Source organism: Leptonotus elevatus, chromosome 12, assembly GCF_054856555.1.
Source record: "Leptonotus elevatus isolate MCC_2025b chromosome 12, RoL_Lele_1.0, whole genome shotgun sequence".
NCBI lineage: Eukaryota > Metazoa > Chordata > Actinopteri > Syngnathiformes > Syngnathidae > Leptonotus > Leptonotus elevatus.
The window spans coordinates 2,602,053-2,618,668 of NC_141250.1; the positions used below are offsets into that span (position 1 = coordinate 2,602,053).

A 16,616-nucleotide genomic window follows, 5' to 3' on the forward strand; every position below is an offset into this window, starting at 1 on the left:
CTACTCTATTCTGCATTTAGCCCTGTCTCCACCAACAAACCTACCCGGCTCTACTTTACTCTAATCTACTCGCTTTTTCTGGTACCAGCTCCTTTGTAGTTCTAAAAAAAAGTAGCCCAGTTCCAAAACGTGATGTAATCATTTTGGAGGCCAATGATTGGTTCGAGACATGTCGTCATCAATGTGCAACTGCGCAAACCACCACCCCAGGAAAGCAGTTTGCCTTCTTTTTTAACATTATTGAATGCAGTCTTCTGGTTGCTGCAATATTCGTTCAATGTCTTCTGGCTGAAATAAACAGGCACAAACCAAGCACCGGGTACAAAAAAACCATCTACGCTCTCCATTGTTTTTGCCTGTGTGCTAGCTGCGGTCGCTTTAGCATGACATCACTGAGTAGGGGCTCCCGGGTGGTGGCTGTGGCAGTGGAGACGCACTGCTTTTTGGTGTAGAGCCGAGTAGAGCAGAGCAGAGTAGGGTAGATAATGGTGGAAACAAGGCTTAAGATTATGGCTACAACTGCTGGATAAGTTGTTGTGATGTTGTAAAGACTTGCGATTGATAAAACTTATTGAACACTTTCATAGAGCAAAAATAGTCTCTGGAACACAAACAAATTAATTATGCAACGCTTGAAAATCAAAATGATAATGCAATGTGTACAATAGTGGAATTATATAATTGAGTATGGAGTGAAGGACGGATACCAACTTGCTGGAGAACTACAAATATTATACCGATAGTGGCCTCGAACTACAAACAATAAATAGCATTGGCATCCCATTTATGTAGTGGTAAAAGTTACAGTGGAACGACTGATTGAGGTATTACTTAGAATCGAGAGGTATTCTCTCAAATGAAGTGTTTTCAGAGAGTGAAGATGCACTTAGTACTCAATTATTCAATAAGAATTTGACAAAAGTCCGAGCGAATAAGGAAATTGTAGCTGACATTTTCTTTTGACATTGTAAAAGCATATGATATGTTGTGGAATGAGGGTTAACTAATTAAAATTAGGAGAATGGGAATTGATGGGAAAATAATTGTCTGTCTAAGGTGGGATTTCAGAGAATATAATAATAATAATAATAATAATAACAACAATAATAATAATAGTAAACCATTTCCTGATATTAAAGTCAGTTGGTATTGAATCATCGAATGTACTCAAATGTGGTCCAAAAGTGTCGTCTGATGTTAAAAGCTAAAATTAATTTAATAATTTCAGTGAAATTTTAATCAGTTTCCTGATACGATAGTTAGTTGTTATACATGTACTGTATATTACTTAGCATAACGGCCATGGATATATTTGCAATGTACAGTCGGAGGTGGGATTTAAACCTGCAACCTCCTGGATACTGGACAATACACTTTACCAGCTGCACCACCGAGCAGTATCAGACATTTGGCAATGATGATCAGTTGTATGTATGGAAGTGGGCGTGAAAAGTGGTGCTTCAGTATTCCCACAATAATGATAAACGATGTAGATGATGAAGTAGGGAACATAACAGTTATTATTTGCAGATGATGGCGCAATATGGTGAAGAGGGACAAATATCTCTCATGTTGTTTATAGGCTACATAAAGTCATTGATACAGTAGTAGATTGGTCACGAAGATGGGGAATTAGATTCTATATTGAGAAAAACAAAATTGTACGTTTCATGCAAAATTTTGGAAGAATACACATTTAAAACATATGAAAGAGAGCTAAGACAAGTACACGAAATACACTTTTTGGGGTGTTTGGTTTAATTCTAAATTGCCGTGGACAAAATCATATAGGGTGGTTGATAAATGTGACAAAGTAATAAATGTTATGAGATGTTTGAATTGCAAAGAGTTAGGGGCAGATAAAAAATCTATGAAAATGTATAAGATTATGTCTGGGAGCTATGATAACAATGCCGGCATCAGCATTACAAGTAGAAATTGGAAAAAAGCAATTAGAATTGAGAAGACTTTTGGCACGGTACGACCAAAAACATAAATATATTTTATTAAAAATGTTATGTGAACGTTAAACACAAAGTAGCACACAACCAAACGCTGGTGGACCTTAGAAATTAACTCACTTCGCAATACCATTAGCTAGATGAGCATTTGCTAGTAGCATTATCAAGTACTAAGCTACAGTAAGCGAGTAACTCATGACGTTAATGGATTTAAAATGGGATGGAATGAAAGAAAAACATCAGGGTGACAGAGTGGGATCCTGGCGCATAAAGTAAGTTATTTGAAAAACCTTTCCGTGTGGCTAGTAAACTGCATCAATGGCCATTGTATGCTTCGACAACTCAATATGTTTGAACGAGCAAGCGAATATGTCAGGCTTAGTAAACTTATGATAAAGATAAAGCTATTTAAGTGCACCCCATTTATCATTTAATATGTTGATCAAATTGGATTTTTCATATGCTGGACTATGAAGTGATTTTCAGGAAAAGTACAATGAGTAAGTGATTCAAGTTTATTCAGGGCTAATGCTAATCATGATTGTTAATCATTTAGCATAGGCTAATTTTGTTGGTGTATTTATATCCATTAAATTCAACTCATATTTCAACCTGGACTTAAGAAAAATGTTTGTTTTGTTTTTGTTTTGTGTGTTTGTTTGTTTTTTGGGGGGGGGGGGGATTAATCGATGGAATAATCGATAGGAGAATCAATTTTTTTAAGTCGTTATTGAGAGCACTATTATGAATACAGCTGTTATGTGATAATGTCAGGGGTCTGTTAAGAGCACACAGCCCAGAAAACAACATTATAAAGACTAAAAAACAATAAGCTGTATGAACTGTTTTCAGATCATGTGCATTGGTGCACTGCAAACACAAAGTCTCATTCTTGATAGATCATTATTTATGACTATTACAGTGACATTTGTCTCCTTATATTACTCAGAAGTCCAATGTTTCGATTGCTCCCTCACTAGTATGTCTATTGCCAAAAATATCAGAAGGCGTTTGAGACTTTTTGGGCACAGTGACATTTTAAGGCAGCCATCCAAGTCTTCTCTTATAGCAACACTAAACCAGCCTAATTCAAGTTCCCAATTTGCTTTGGATAGATGGGTGCATGCATCAAATGAAATCATTTGGACTAACAAAAATATTAAGCTGCCCTTCAAGCATGTCAAGTTTGTCCCTTTAGTCTGAATGGCATAAAGCCAACACAAGCTCACAGGCCAATTCCTTTCTCCTCACAGTGTTGAGCTTTCATCCAGATAGTTGCAGCTGCCGAGTGACATCAGATCACTGAAAAATACATCAACACAGACCTCCAGCTTTAATATACAACTTACACGTGCAAAGGAAAGATGGAAAATGGTTAAGCAAGATTAATATTTTGTATCCATGGATCTTGTTGCACTAGATTGGACATTTTAATGTCTGGGTGTTATCATTTAGAAAGAAAATGATCTAACATCACGGAAAAAAGTTATCTTGGCGTCTGTAGTTGTGACTATAGTATGAATGAATTAACTTTTTTTTTGCCTGCCACCATGATCTATAGAAAAATATATATTTCTGATTACTAAAGTTTATTTAAATAATAATAATAATAACTAGATAAAGTGAAATTTCAGCAGAAATTGCATGGGAATACTGAAAAGCTGAATGCTATTAGCTGGCTGCTAAGATTTGAATGTATTTGATTATGAAGTAAATTGAAAGATAAATTATCGGTATGTGAATTTTTTTTTTTTTAATTGTAGATAAATTACAAATTAATAAAAAGAAAACTTGAACTGCAATTTGTCTAAAGTGGGATTTAATTATTTCAGAGAAATTATAATCCATTTCCTGATCTGATAGTTAATTCGGTCATCGAATGTACTAAAATGTGGTCCAAGCAGGGTTTGAACCCAGGTTCTCATTGGTTGCAAGCTATTGCTCTCAGCACTGAGCTAACTTGACTTGTTCAATTTCATGGCTAATGGCGTATTTATTTTGAAAAGTGTCATCTGCTGCTGAAAGCTAACATGCATTTAATAATTTCAGTGAAATTATAATGCATTTCCTGATATAGCAGCCAGTTATTATACATGTATATCACTTAGCATAATGGCCATGGATATATTTGCAATGTACAGTCAGAGGTGGGATTTTAACCTGCAACCTCCTGGTTACTGGATAATGCACTGTACCAACTGCACCACCGAGCAGTTTGAGACACATGGCAATGATGATCAGTTGTATGTATAGAAGTGGGCATGGAAAGTGGGACTTCGAAAAAGTTAAATGTCACAGTCCCATTGAAAAATGTATGGGAAAAAGTTGATATTTAACTTTAAATTGTGTGAATACTGTAAGTAATATATACCCTGGGAGGCGTGAATTTTTGAAGCAAGCAAAATTTGAACGGTGTAAATCGGGAGTATTATGTGGGAGTTGTTTCACGGCAAAAAAGTGTGGAGAATAAAAATCACAATAACATATGTTGGAATGTATCAGCATTCCCACAATAATACAGTCAACATTAATAATTATGATAATAATAATAATGCTGTGAACATCATGAATACTTACCCTATCCATTTAAAAAAAAAAAAATCTTTTAACCCAACTGCCACCTTTTTTTGCAGTACCAATTGTCCCCCAAAAATTTAAATGTGGAGTTCCCAAACAGCCATTCCAGGTTTGTGCAATCTGGTGAAAGAGGACATTCTGAAATAGGGGTGTGAATTGTGTAGTACCTAACGATGCGACCCGTATCACGATTCATAGGTCACGATTCGATTAGATACCGATTAATCCTGATACAAATCTATAAGTCAATTATTTCTGCTTTTTTTTAATAAAAATTGTGAAAATGCTAATTAGTAAACTTGCACTTGTACACTGTAAGATTTGTATGAAAATGTTTGAACATCATAGAAATAAAATATTAAGTCTTAATGTTCCATTAATATAGCATTCTTCCATGCTTAAAGTGTGAACCCTAACCCTAAGTAAGATGTTTTGTTGAATAGTGCTATCAAAAATTGATGTTTAAACATCGATTCGGCGGCATATTGAGAATATGAGAATTGCGTGCTGTAATACCACTATATATGTATGCGGTTATACAAAGTATGTGTTGTGTTAATATTTGTGGAAGTGCAAATTTTAAACAGAGCCAGAGTCATTATTTATTTATTTATTTATTTGAAATCATGATATTTTACTGTTCTACATGTTCAATACCCTTGGGAATTGAAAGAGAATTGCAATTGAGAAGGATGCATTTTAATTTTGTTGTTCTAACATCATCACTATATGTGTTGTAAAAAAAAATACTATTGTTTATGGGAAAATACAGTATACTGGCTTGAAAATTTATTCTGACATGCCTTATGATGATGATGACGATGATAATAATGCCCTCAATTAATTTATTTCTGTTGTCATATCCGACAGAATGTGTATGCCTGCGCCTTAATAACCCCCCCCCCCCCCAAAAAAAAACTCACGGTTTCCCAACTGCGCCACAACTTAGACCTGGTTTCACCTGGTCTAAAGTCTAGTCTATTTCCTGTCACCAATTTGTCAGATGTGTCGGAGGCATGTGAAAGAAAACACCCTCGGTCCGCCGGAACGCCCAGCATGGCACAGCACGATCTGCCAAATTCACAAACATGGTAAACTAGGCTTGCCCCAGCATGAAAACAAAGATGTGCCAGTTTTTACACTGAACACACATGCGCCTGTCTACGGAAATAGAGATATCTGTGTCTAATCAAGCCAGGCTGTTGATGTAGCAGTTGAGGGGAGATGAGAGACTACATATCATCCATATTGCATAACGTACAAGTATATACAGTACACCTCACTGATATGCTAGTACAGTACAGTATACCTAATAATTGTAAACTTTAATAACTGTAAAGTAATCACTAATTGGTTGTGTTCCTCTAATTAATAATGAGGAGGAGGTCTAAGCCCAAAAAATGCCAGAGCCTTTTTTTTTTCACACTTGGGATTCTTGATAATAGAGTGAGAAAGACTTTAAGGTCCCGGTTTACGTACCGAGATTTGAGGTGCGATAAGGGTTGCAATTAAGAGTAATGGGATTTACCCATGGTGTTAACTAGATACAAGTTTTTCATCTAACCTAAATGGTTTTCAGTCATACTTGTTCCAATGTATCGTAATTCTGTTTCTCTCTCTCTGACAAAGTAGTATTTATTTTGGTCAGTGATAAAGTATTATGTTTTTTTCTGTTGATCAGCAGAAGAGCTTCACAATGCAAAACAAAAACTAAACAGAAATATACTGCAGGTATCTTGCGTCCAATTTCATGCTTTGCATGTGAAATGTGCATGATTCTCCTCTTCAGTGACTCTGCATTTGGGGACAGTGGTCCCCACCAGATGCCGATGTTGAGCACTATGCAGGCTCACAATTGGTCTTCTTTATAGCTAATAATTTCTTTAAAAACATATATTTTATCAAGAATAATAATATTCAAATCAATACCAATAATGTTTGTAAGGTCATTTCATTATAAACATGTATGTATAATACAAAGCCAAGTTCAATGGTCAAATTTTCTAAACAGGACTGAAATAAGGCTGGCCCATGAGCGCCTGTTTAAGTGGATGAGCCACTCAAATGTTAGTGCGCATGTCCAAAGCTGCTCTCAGTAGACAGCCATGGGGCCACATTAACTGGGCCCATCATCCAATTAAAATACAGGACTGATGTCACGTGACGTCAAGACCCAATCAACACACGCTCAGTTTTGACAGTTTTAAGCTAGATTGGTTTTCATCGGGCGCAAAAAGACTATACGTAATAGCAAACCAACAATATTAATGAAGTAGATTCGTTGATGTCGTCATCGCTCAAGAAAGCGAGGCAGAGCTGAAAAAACAAAGGGGAATAAACACTGCTGTAAGTTCCTTTTGGAGCAAACAAGATTTATTAAGTTAGTCATTTTAAAATTTAAAAAAGGTGCAAATATAAAAACTCAAAATGAGTATTAAAATGTTTTTATTTTTGTTTACGATTATGCCAATTTTGTAATTGTGGAGTGTAATAATTGAATTTGTAGTTTAATATTTTGGTTAATTGCACAGCCCTATTTTGAACCATTTGAAGGTTTTATTCATAGCCTTAATTTTTTAAGGCTACGAATAAATGGTAGGGTACTTAATTTATAATGCGCTTTTCCACCGAATTGAGATCTTGAATTGAATTAGAATGTATTGTGTTTGCTGCTTGTAGATGTAAAGTGCCCACTGTTGTGCCCCACTCAACTTCATGCCAGAGACGCCACTGCTCCTCTCCTCTGTAGGTGACTTCAAATTGATTTTCCTCATGCTTATCAGTGACTGCCTATATGGGAATACATCATGTTAGCACTTTTTTTAATGTTATGTTAAGGATTTATTGGATCAATAATGGGAAAGATACAATACCCTTGCTCTATCATTCTTAAAACCTTGTATAGCAAGAAACATAATACATGTAAAGAAGGAACTAGATGTAATTTTCAGCTATGCTAAAGAGCCATTTGTACCAAAGGATGACGCCATTTTAATATATTTGCCAAGAAGCTAAGTGAAAAGTACAATGAAAAGTTAATTAATTCTGTAACATTGCAGATTTTAATCACTGACTTGAAAGGTAACGTGAATGGAGAGAAGTGTTAAGTAGTGATTTTCTGTCCTCTCCTTCCTAAACAGAATGAGAGGAATGCATGTATTTAATTTAGTGGATAGGTCTGTTGAATAAGGTTCAAAAGAAACGCAGACACATTTTAAATTAGATGTGGGACCCTGTATTTCTCAACTACTTTTATCAGTAATTGCATGGCCCGCTTCTCAATCACACCACCATCTTGCTTAATCATGGAAAAATTGGACACGAAAAAAAGGTGCCCTTTTCCTTCAAAGAAATTCATTTATAAATAAGGAAGACATCTTGTAGGATATTTTTTCTTCACAGTTAACAGAGAACACCAATCATTTCAATCGCAGTTTTCCACATTCACAAGGACAATCAGTATAGTTAAGGGGTAATGCTTGCAGCGTTTTTAAAGGCTGTTTGTTGATTACCCCCAAGTGATCCCCCACTCATCTCATTTCACATGCCGGTACATACAAATAAATAAGCAAGAAAATCCCTTTTATTCATGGCTTTGGTATATGATGTTTGTGGAACCATATAGACCTATATAGTTGAGGCATATTTTTGGCTGAAGTTTATCCACGCAGCTCAATTGCAATTCAAAGAACGGTTCGGATGTCGTGAATTTCCTGTCCACTCAATGATCTACAGATGGGTCAACAAGTTCAGAACCCATGGGACTGTGCATAACTTCAACGGTAAAAACACTAACAGAAAATAACACTCTGGACGACCGAAATCATCAAGGACACCACACAACGTTGCTGCAGTCAAGAGACTCTGTTGTCCGCAGCAGAAGCAAGTTTGTGCGTCGGCGAAGTCAGGAGCTTGGAATCAACCGGGAGTCTGTGTTGAGAATTTTGATCGCAGATCTGTCTGTTAGTGTCTTTACCATTGAAGTTATGCACAGTCCCATGGGTTCTGAACTTGTTGACCCATCCGTAGAACATTGAGTGGACAGGAAATTCACAACATCCGAACCGTTCTTTGAATTGCAATTGAGCTGCGTGGATAGACTTCAGTTGAAAATATGCCATCCATCCATCATCTAGCGCTTATCCGGGATTGGGTCGCGGGGGCAGCAGCTTTAGCAGGGAAGCCCAGACTTCCCTCTCCCCAGCCACTACAACCAGCTCCTCCAGCAGGATCCCAAGGCATTCCCAGGCCAGCCGAGAGACATAGTCTCTCCAGCGTGTCCTGGGTCGTCCCCGGGGCCTCCCGCCGGTGGCACATGCCCGGATCACCTCTCCAAGGAGGCATCCAGGAGACATCTGAACCAGATGCCCGAGCCACCTCAAGTGGTTCCTCTCAATGCAAAGGAGTAATGGCTCGACACTGAGTCCCTCCCGGATGGCCGAAAATATGCCTTAACTATAAATCTATTTTTCTCAGTAGTCCATGGCATCTCGAAGGGCAAATTTGGTAGACTCTTAGAACATTAATTATTCTTGGTAAATCTGAAAAATAAAAATAATTGATTAATTATTTCTAAAGTTATTCAAGTTTAGGTGATGACCATTTTTCTTTTGTTACCCTTTTTTTTTTTACTCGTCATTCTTTTAGATTTGCATATGGCATTGCCAGTGTACGAATGGACCCCTGCGGTGTTACCATAGCAACTCATGCAGACAGATCAGAACAGAGTGCTGATGTATGGACGCAACAAATCCGATCTGGTCACTTACAAATGACAGTGCAGACAATATCATATTTATTTTCACTTTACTGGGACATTCAACGACTGATCTTTCGGAAAAAATAAAAACACCACACATCTAAAGGCCTTATAAAGTGAATTTATTGATTTGTTTCTAAATACGTTATACATACTTTGGGGATTCTGTTCATAGTTATGGACAAAGAGTGACACACTTGGGGGTCTGGCATTAATTGCCCATGCCACACCATATGAGACCTTGACGTGTCCAGTGAGGAGGTTGGGCAACGAGTCACGTGTCCACCACAGTTGCAGTTTGCTAGCTAGCCATGCCGTACACGATGACCTCAGTGGCCTTGTGGTAGATTGTCCGCCCTGTGACTGGGAGGTTGTGGGTTCAATCCCCGGCTGGGTCATACCAAAGACTATAAAAATGGGACCCATTTGCCTCCTGTGAGTGGAATTTTACTGGTGACCCAGTGGTGACCCAGGGCAAATCAGGACACTTATGAAAGTTGTTATGTTCAACTGTTGTATAACTGTGATCATATGTTCCCTTGAAAACTGCAAATAAAAGAACCATAGGATAGGAGCGGCTAGGGACGTGGTGCGCTTTGACGCACAAAGGGATCAAAACAAGAAGGGAATGACCCATCGTCTGGAAGCAGGGACTGGCCGTCCTTGCTCTCAGGTGATGGGATAGCATAAGAGCTGGGGTTTTCCCACACACTTGCAGAGTCTGCTGAGGGTTGTGCACGACGCCCAGCCTGCTGACGCTGATCTGCCGGGGTGTTTGGTTCTCCGCCCGTGTCAACGGTAAGAGAAACTGAATGTTATCTACGCGTCGGCATCTTGTGTTAGGGTAGTTTATCGTAGGGATTTGCATATTGACACTGTGATCTAGCGATATCTACTGCTTGCTGTGGGTTCATATTAATAAAAGCAAATCATTGTAATTAAAGAAATTGTGTTCGCCTATCCTTCCGAACCTGAGAATTTCATAAAACACCTCCCTGCTTGACACTCAGCATTAAGGGTTGGAATTGGCAAGTTAGATCACCAAAAGATTTCCGAGCGCAGCTCCTGCTGCTGCTCACAGCTCTTTCTGGGGATGGGTCAAATGCGGAGAACGAATTTGCCACACTTAGTTGGGTGTGACAATCAGTGGTACTTTAACTTGATCTTTCCTAAATAAAACAATTTACAGAGCAGCTCAGTGGCTTTATTTTGAGGGGCAGTTTTCAAAGTTTTTTTTTTTAAATAAACCACCATACCAGAGGAAAAACAACCTATCAGAGAACAAGGCATCATGACCAAAGAGGTGTCAAACATTTGCCGTGCACTTGTGAGTACACTCTAGCACGCACATGTTGCAAGCTTGCGCTAACCTGTAGGTTTTCAGGAGCTTTGTTGAAACAGTTATAGAATGGGGAAGGGGGTTTTCATTCCTTCATTTGCCAACAGAAACACAGCCAGAGGTTGATTGACTTCGTGAAGAGCTGCGTTGATGGAGAGCTGGAAATCAACAGCATCATCTGCCCCTACAGTGAGCAATTTACTAAAGATACTGTAATTTACAATATTCAGGAATCACATTATATCCCTGCAAGTGTGTGTAACTTGACTTGTGTGCTTATTTTATGATTATAGTCAGGGTTGTACATGCGGATTAAAAATATTAAATTGAATACCAGATTCAAGTGTGTCACTGTGTTTGTGTACCAAGCATTTTATTATTTATTTATGTATTTATTTATTTAAAATATGGGCATAGCAGTGGGCGGGGCTTGAGGTGCAGTGTTCACTTCCTGAGTAAATATGCAATGGTGAGGTTTTCATGAACTTTTTAGGCTTACTAAAGTTGCATTAGCTACACCAGTTAGGTAGTGTGTCTTGTTAAAGAAGTTCCTCTGCACTTAAACTGACCAAAATGCACACAAGAACAAGAGTGGCACCCATTTGCGCATCATAAGAATACTAAATATTGAGTTTAAAAGGGCAAAACCTCTTGATAAGGGAAAAACAAAAAAAATAGCACACAATTTGTCACTCAGCATGGAAACAGGAGACTCGTGCTAATACAGGGATGTTCAACTCAGGTCCTTGAGGGCCTCTATGCTGTATCCTGTTTTAGATGTTTCCCTCCTCCAACACACCTGATTAAAATGATCAGCTCATCAACAAGCTCTGCAGAAGCCTGATAAGGATCTTGATTATTTTAATCCCGTAGCGAACGTGCCCACAGCTTTTGGGAGTGGAGACAACGGAGTGATTTTTCATGATTTTGAAGCCCAATTGTATATTCATGCCAATTTTTTTTTAAATAAATTATTCAATTCTTGAATATTTGTTAACAACAGTCTTCTCTGTGTTGCATCAAATTACCAATACATTTATTTTTGCTTTAATATCTTCTGTCCAAAGGTTCACTTGACTTATATCTAATAGACACCAATTCCACTGTAGTATACAAGGATTTAACAGGTTCCCCTGTTAGTCTGTTATAGGGAATGAGTGCAATAATGTTTCCATAGAAACTGATATTAAGCAAGTCTGGGAGCACGCTGTCTTTGCACGGCAATATCAATGTAACCTTACGAGCATAATAGCACAAGTAGGGAGGCATAGCTGTTTTGATTAAGATAGGGGATTGCTTTTTTGTAACAAGTGGTTTGTGTCATCTTGAGAAGAGACTTCATACCTTTTATTGTTATTATTTTTTTTGCAATTAATAGCCAGACTTATTTTGAAGGAGAGCAGTGTCTTTCTTTAATATACTTGTTTCTTGTAATTTTGCAGATTGCTGTTTTTTTCCCCCAGTATCTGTTGGATATTTTTGGTTGGAAGGCATACAAGAAAAATATACAGCACAGCAAAGATTAAAAACCAAAACTGCAATGTGTGCATATTGCAATCAATCTTCCACATACATGAAGGTGTGACTTTCAATTTAGATTTTGATAATTTGTCAACAAAACTTAAGTGGCAGTGTACATCAGAGCATCCATCCAAAGTGCACTGTTATATTGACAACATGACTAAGCAAGTCTTATCCATCCACAATGACATAAGTATGTGTTGTCCAGATGGCGCTGACATGTTTACAAATATTACCTTTCGAGTGATGTACTACGGATTTTGGGAACAAAAAATTGCTTTTGCAGGGGAACCATGATGTTTTGCTATTTGTACAAATTGTTTTGAGAAACACGCTTACTGCTTTGCATATTTAAATTCTGATCTGAGACATGTACCAAAGTGACTGAGAAAAACTGAAAAAGCATCCATATTGACTCAGTCAGCAAAATCGATAAACTCAATCAGCAAAATCGCTATTGTAAGACAATAATTGACAAGTATATGGCATATACAGTACATGGATTATTATAAATGTAGCATACAGTATGTCACCAAGTTATGCTGCTGAGTGAGTTAGGTTACTTCCTGTCTTTTGGGCAGCCGCTATGTTTTATTTTGAAAAAGAAAGGAGTTACATATAAAATCCTCTTACACAAACAATTGAAATAAAGCTCATGAACACTATCTTACATGTTAGATAGCACACATCACACTGAAATGCGTTTACTCACTACACTGTACTGCGCTTATAGACTATTATACAGGTACTACTAAAATGTTGTCATGCATACAAGTTAAACCCTCTTACACCCACGAGTGAAATGCTCTCACATGCAGCAGTGAAACACTCTTTCACAGGTTAGTGCAACACACCACTGAAAATATTCTCATACATACTACTGAAACGCTTTCATACACATAGGTGATTTTTTAAAATGTATTTATTTTAATTCATGCCACTGATTTGACGGGCGGACAGACGAGCAGATAGATAGATAGATACATACAAGTTAAACCCTCTTACACCCACGAGTGAAATGCTCTCACATGCAGCAGTGAAACACTCTTTCACAGGTTAGTGCAACACACCACTGAAAATATTCTCATACATACTACTGAAACGCTTTCATACACATAGGTGATTTTTTAAAATGTATTTATTTTAATTCATGCCACTGATTTGACGGGCGGACAGACGAGCAGATAGATAGATAGATAGATAGATAGATTTCACCACCACATTGAAAAAGGAAATCTCTTTTCCTCAGTGCATCAGCCAGTTTGTCATCAGGTGCCTCATAGGAGAACTGTCTCTTAGCTTTTTGCAGTCTCTTCTGCTTAAGAACAGCTTTCACATTAATCTCCTCACACATTTCTTTGGCAGACGCTTGGGCAGAAGCAAATCCAGTGTCTCTGTAACTCACAAGAGAGGCTTCATTCTTCCTCGGAAGGTCAACTGCAACATCCATCTGCATTGTCTCAGACTGTAGTAAGTTTTGACATTGTGGGTTTTTGTCAGGATCTCATACCATATCACAGTACACACAGAGAAGTGGTATGATCCAATCCAGCTAAAGACTTCCTCACTTTTTATGTTTGGATCCGTGATGTTGTCTCACCTCAAAAGTACATGTCTGACTTTTGCAGCTTGGTATCTCACAGCCTCTACGCTCTTGATTTAACTTTCCCATCTTGCATCTGACCAGGATTTCAGAGTTGTGAGTACAGTTTTTTTTTTTAATGGACCATCTGAATGGTGGCAGAAAGGAGGAAGCTCATTTACTTCCTGTCGTGGCCTATAACCTGCAGTCAAACTTGGCCACTGGTGTGAAGATGGACAAACACGGACTATAAGGTAGTTTTACTTTCAGTTTTACTTGCTTGTTGGAGAAATCTCAGGTAATTTTGTACACTTTACAAAGCCAAATTCAAATAGCATATTAGTTGTACGTCTTTGCGTATCATCTCAGCGTAAAATATCCTGCTCAAGTTCCCTCCACGGTGCCTCGCAAATCAACCCTTCTGAAGTTACTGCTTGTGGACACAACTAAACCTGAAAGCGAGACGTTTTGAGAATTATTTCTATAAGAAAAGAGATGGCCAGTAAAGCTGACTCATTTTCATTGTTTTGATTCATTGTTATATTTTACAGTAGACGATTCAAGGATCAAAGAAACCTACCAGAATACTTTCTGTTTGATGATTTGACATTCATTTCAAGATTTTACTGAAGTAAATATCTGTTCCAATCTTTGAAGGAAAAAAAAGTAGAAGCAGAAGTAGAAAAATTTGATTAATGCTCAACTTTCTGTTACTTGATCTGTATTTATTTGTTTTCACATTTGTTTGTTTTCATGGTTTCCTAAGAAACAATCTATATGGTATGTAGTCTGTCGAGTACAAATTGTCTTCCAAAATTTTTTTTAATTGCTCTCTTATCCCTATAAAGCCAAACGTATCATATAAATACAAGACATTTTGAGCTCTCTATTTCATGAGTATATTATTGCCGCATTAAAACCCTGACGTGTTTGATCTGACACATGCATTGCATGAATAATCCATTAGAGGGCAGTATCACCCAGCTGATGGCTATTCCAGCAACCTTGCCAGATTGTCCCAATTGAGAAAGGGGAGACACCTATATGTATTAATAGTGGGAAATATTCTTTCAGATTTTTGGGAAATACTAATATGTTTGATATGTCTGTTTATTATTATATTTTTGACAGTTATGAATGTACAAATTTTAAGCATTGTGACCGGATGTATCAAACAAGACACAAATCAAATGTGTCATAAGTGGAAGTTGATTAAAAAAAAAAAAAGTTTGTTTATTCAAAAGGACCAATAAATACTCTTATTTACAAAGAATCCGAATTTTCTCTTATAATTTTCATGAATTCAGGCTTTACAGGATTAAAGTCCTTAGTCATACTTTGTTACCGAGTGATTTTCCCAGTTTGTACTCACTATTATGGTGATGAGAGATTGTACGTGAAAGGGTACAAAGGGGAGATGACGATAGGGTCCCATACCATAATCTAAAGCATAGCCCTCTGGGAACAAACTTCTCAGCTCCGTACCTCATGAGGCCCCTTGTACTGACAGACAGGCAGGTGGTGGGCTGTGAGGGAGGAAGGTCTCATTAGCCGATAGCAGGAAAAACCTTGAAGCAGACAGCGACACTGAGATGTAGCAGCTGAATGGGCCAAAATAGCTTTCATCATCACCACAAAGGAACAAATTGAATCATTATCCCTTGCATGCAGGTTTTACTAAAATTGATGTCGATGACACAATTGTGTCATTTTGTAATGGTCATTTGCTGACATCTGGCTGTTTTTCCAGCATTTAATGTATTGAAAATGACTCACATTTGTCCTCTGTTGACATTTTGCATTCTTTGAGTTATGTTGAGATGGCTACTTTGTGCTGTTATGCTGACATAATTTTTGTGTCACGTTTCATAACCTATTTATCTGACATTTGTCTTCCCATTCCAGATGGCTCCTACAAAAACATGGTTTCCAAGTCTATTCTGGATGTTCTCACTATTTAAAACAAAACAATTTTCAGGCGTCTGTGAAACGAGACAGTTTTGAAGGTTTGGTCTACTCTAATCTAATCAAAATGAGCCACTGCTCAGCCACCCGTTATAAACATAAATGCAGACAATCACACGAAGCACACAAGTGTAATTGTAATCTGTACGACCTAGCTTACAGTTACACTTGTTGATTAGTGTGCAGAACTGTGTACATTGTGTCCACGTCAAGAACCTTACTAATAAGAAACAAGCACTGTTAGCTAACGATAAACTGTGCATTCTACAAAACCCAATAAAGCTTTTCTAAACTTTTAGCTTTGACAGTGTTTCAGACACTGTAGTCTGTCAGTTGTTTGAATGTCTTCAAAGTAAAACAGATGCATCCATGTTAATTAGTTATGAACAAACTAATTCAACAACCTAATAATGACAAAATAGATTTGTCAAAAAGGTTGCATTTTCATTCGTCAACTACCGAGCTTTTTGCTTTTCACCTTTACATCTACCAATGCCGATCAGTAATGATTCATTGTTGTCCTAATCACTATCTTTTCATCTTAAATGTGTTCTTTGGTTTCAAGTGTCACATTTGTGTTTTTTTCCTGTGCTAGTTATTTATATCATTTAATTGTACCTTACCTCTCACGAGCTTACAAGACACTCGTCACAGTACCTATCAGACAGAAAACACATAAAATCTTAACATAATATTGCTTATTAGCTAACCAGCCGTCAACGTGTACCTACAGAAAAACAATATAACTAACCAAGGAAGGTAGGCGGAGTAGCATGGGAGGAAGTAGGCTACTAACTAAGATTAAGAATGAAAACAAAACAACCTACGCACAAATCAACAACCTGAACAATCACAACAGTACTTACAAGAAAAAAACAAGACAAAAAGTATTGCTGGTAGGTACAAGCACGA

At 37.5% G+C, this 16,616-nt stretch overlaps 1 long non-coding RNA gene across 2 annotated transcripts; it reads left to right on the plus strand.

Moving 5' to 3' along the window:
* Positions 1 to 9,676: 9,676 nt before the first annotated feature.
* LOC147164251 (uncharacterized) lies at positions 9,677 to 15,012 on the plus strand. 2 transcript variants are annotated; one of them, XR_015096754.1, is made up of 4 exons: positions 9,677 to 10,095; positions 10,744 to 10,825; positions 13,523 to 13,627; positions 13,786 to 15,012. It is a non-coding gene; the product is annotated as an uncharacterized LOC147164251 (long non-coding RNA). The 2 variants fall into 2 exon arrangements; XR_015096753.1 differs by having other exon boundaries at positions 9,681 to 10,095; positions 13,523 to 15,012.
* Positions 15,013 to 16,616: the final 1,604 nt, after the last annotated feature.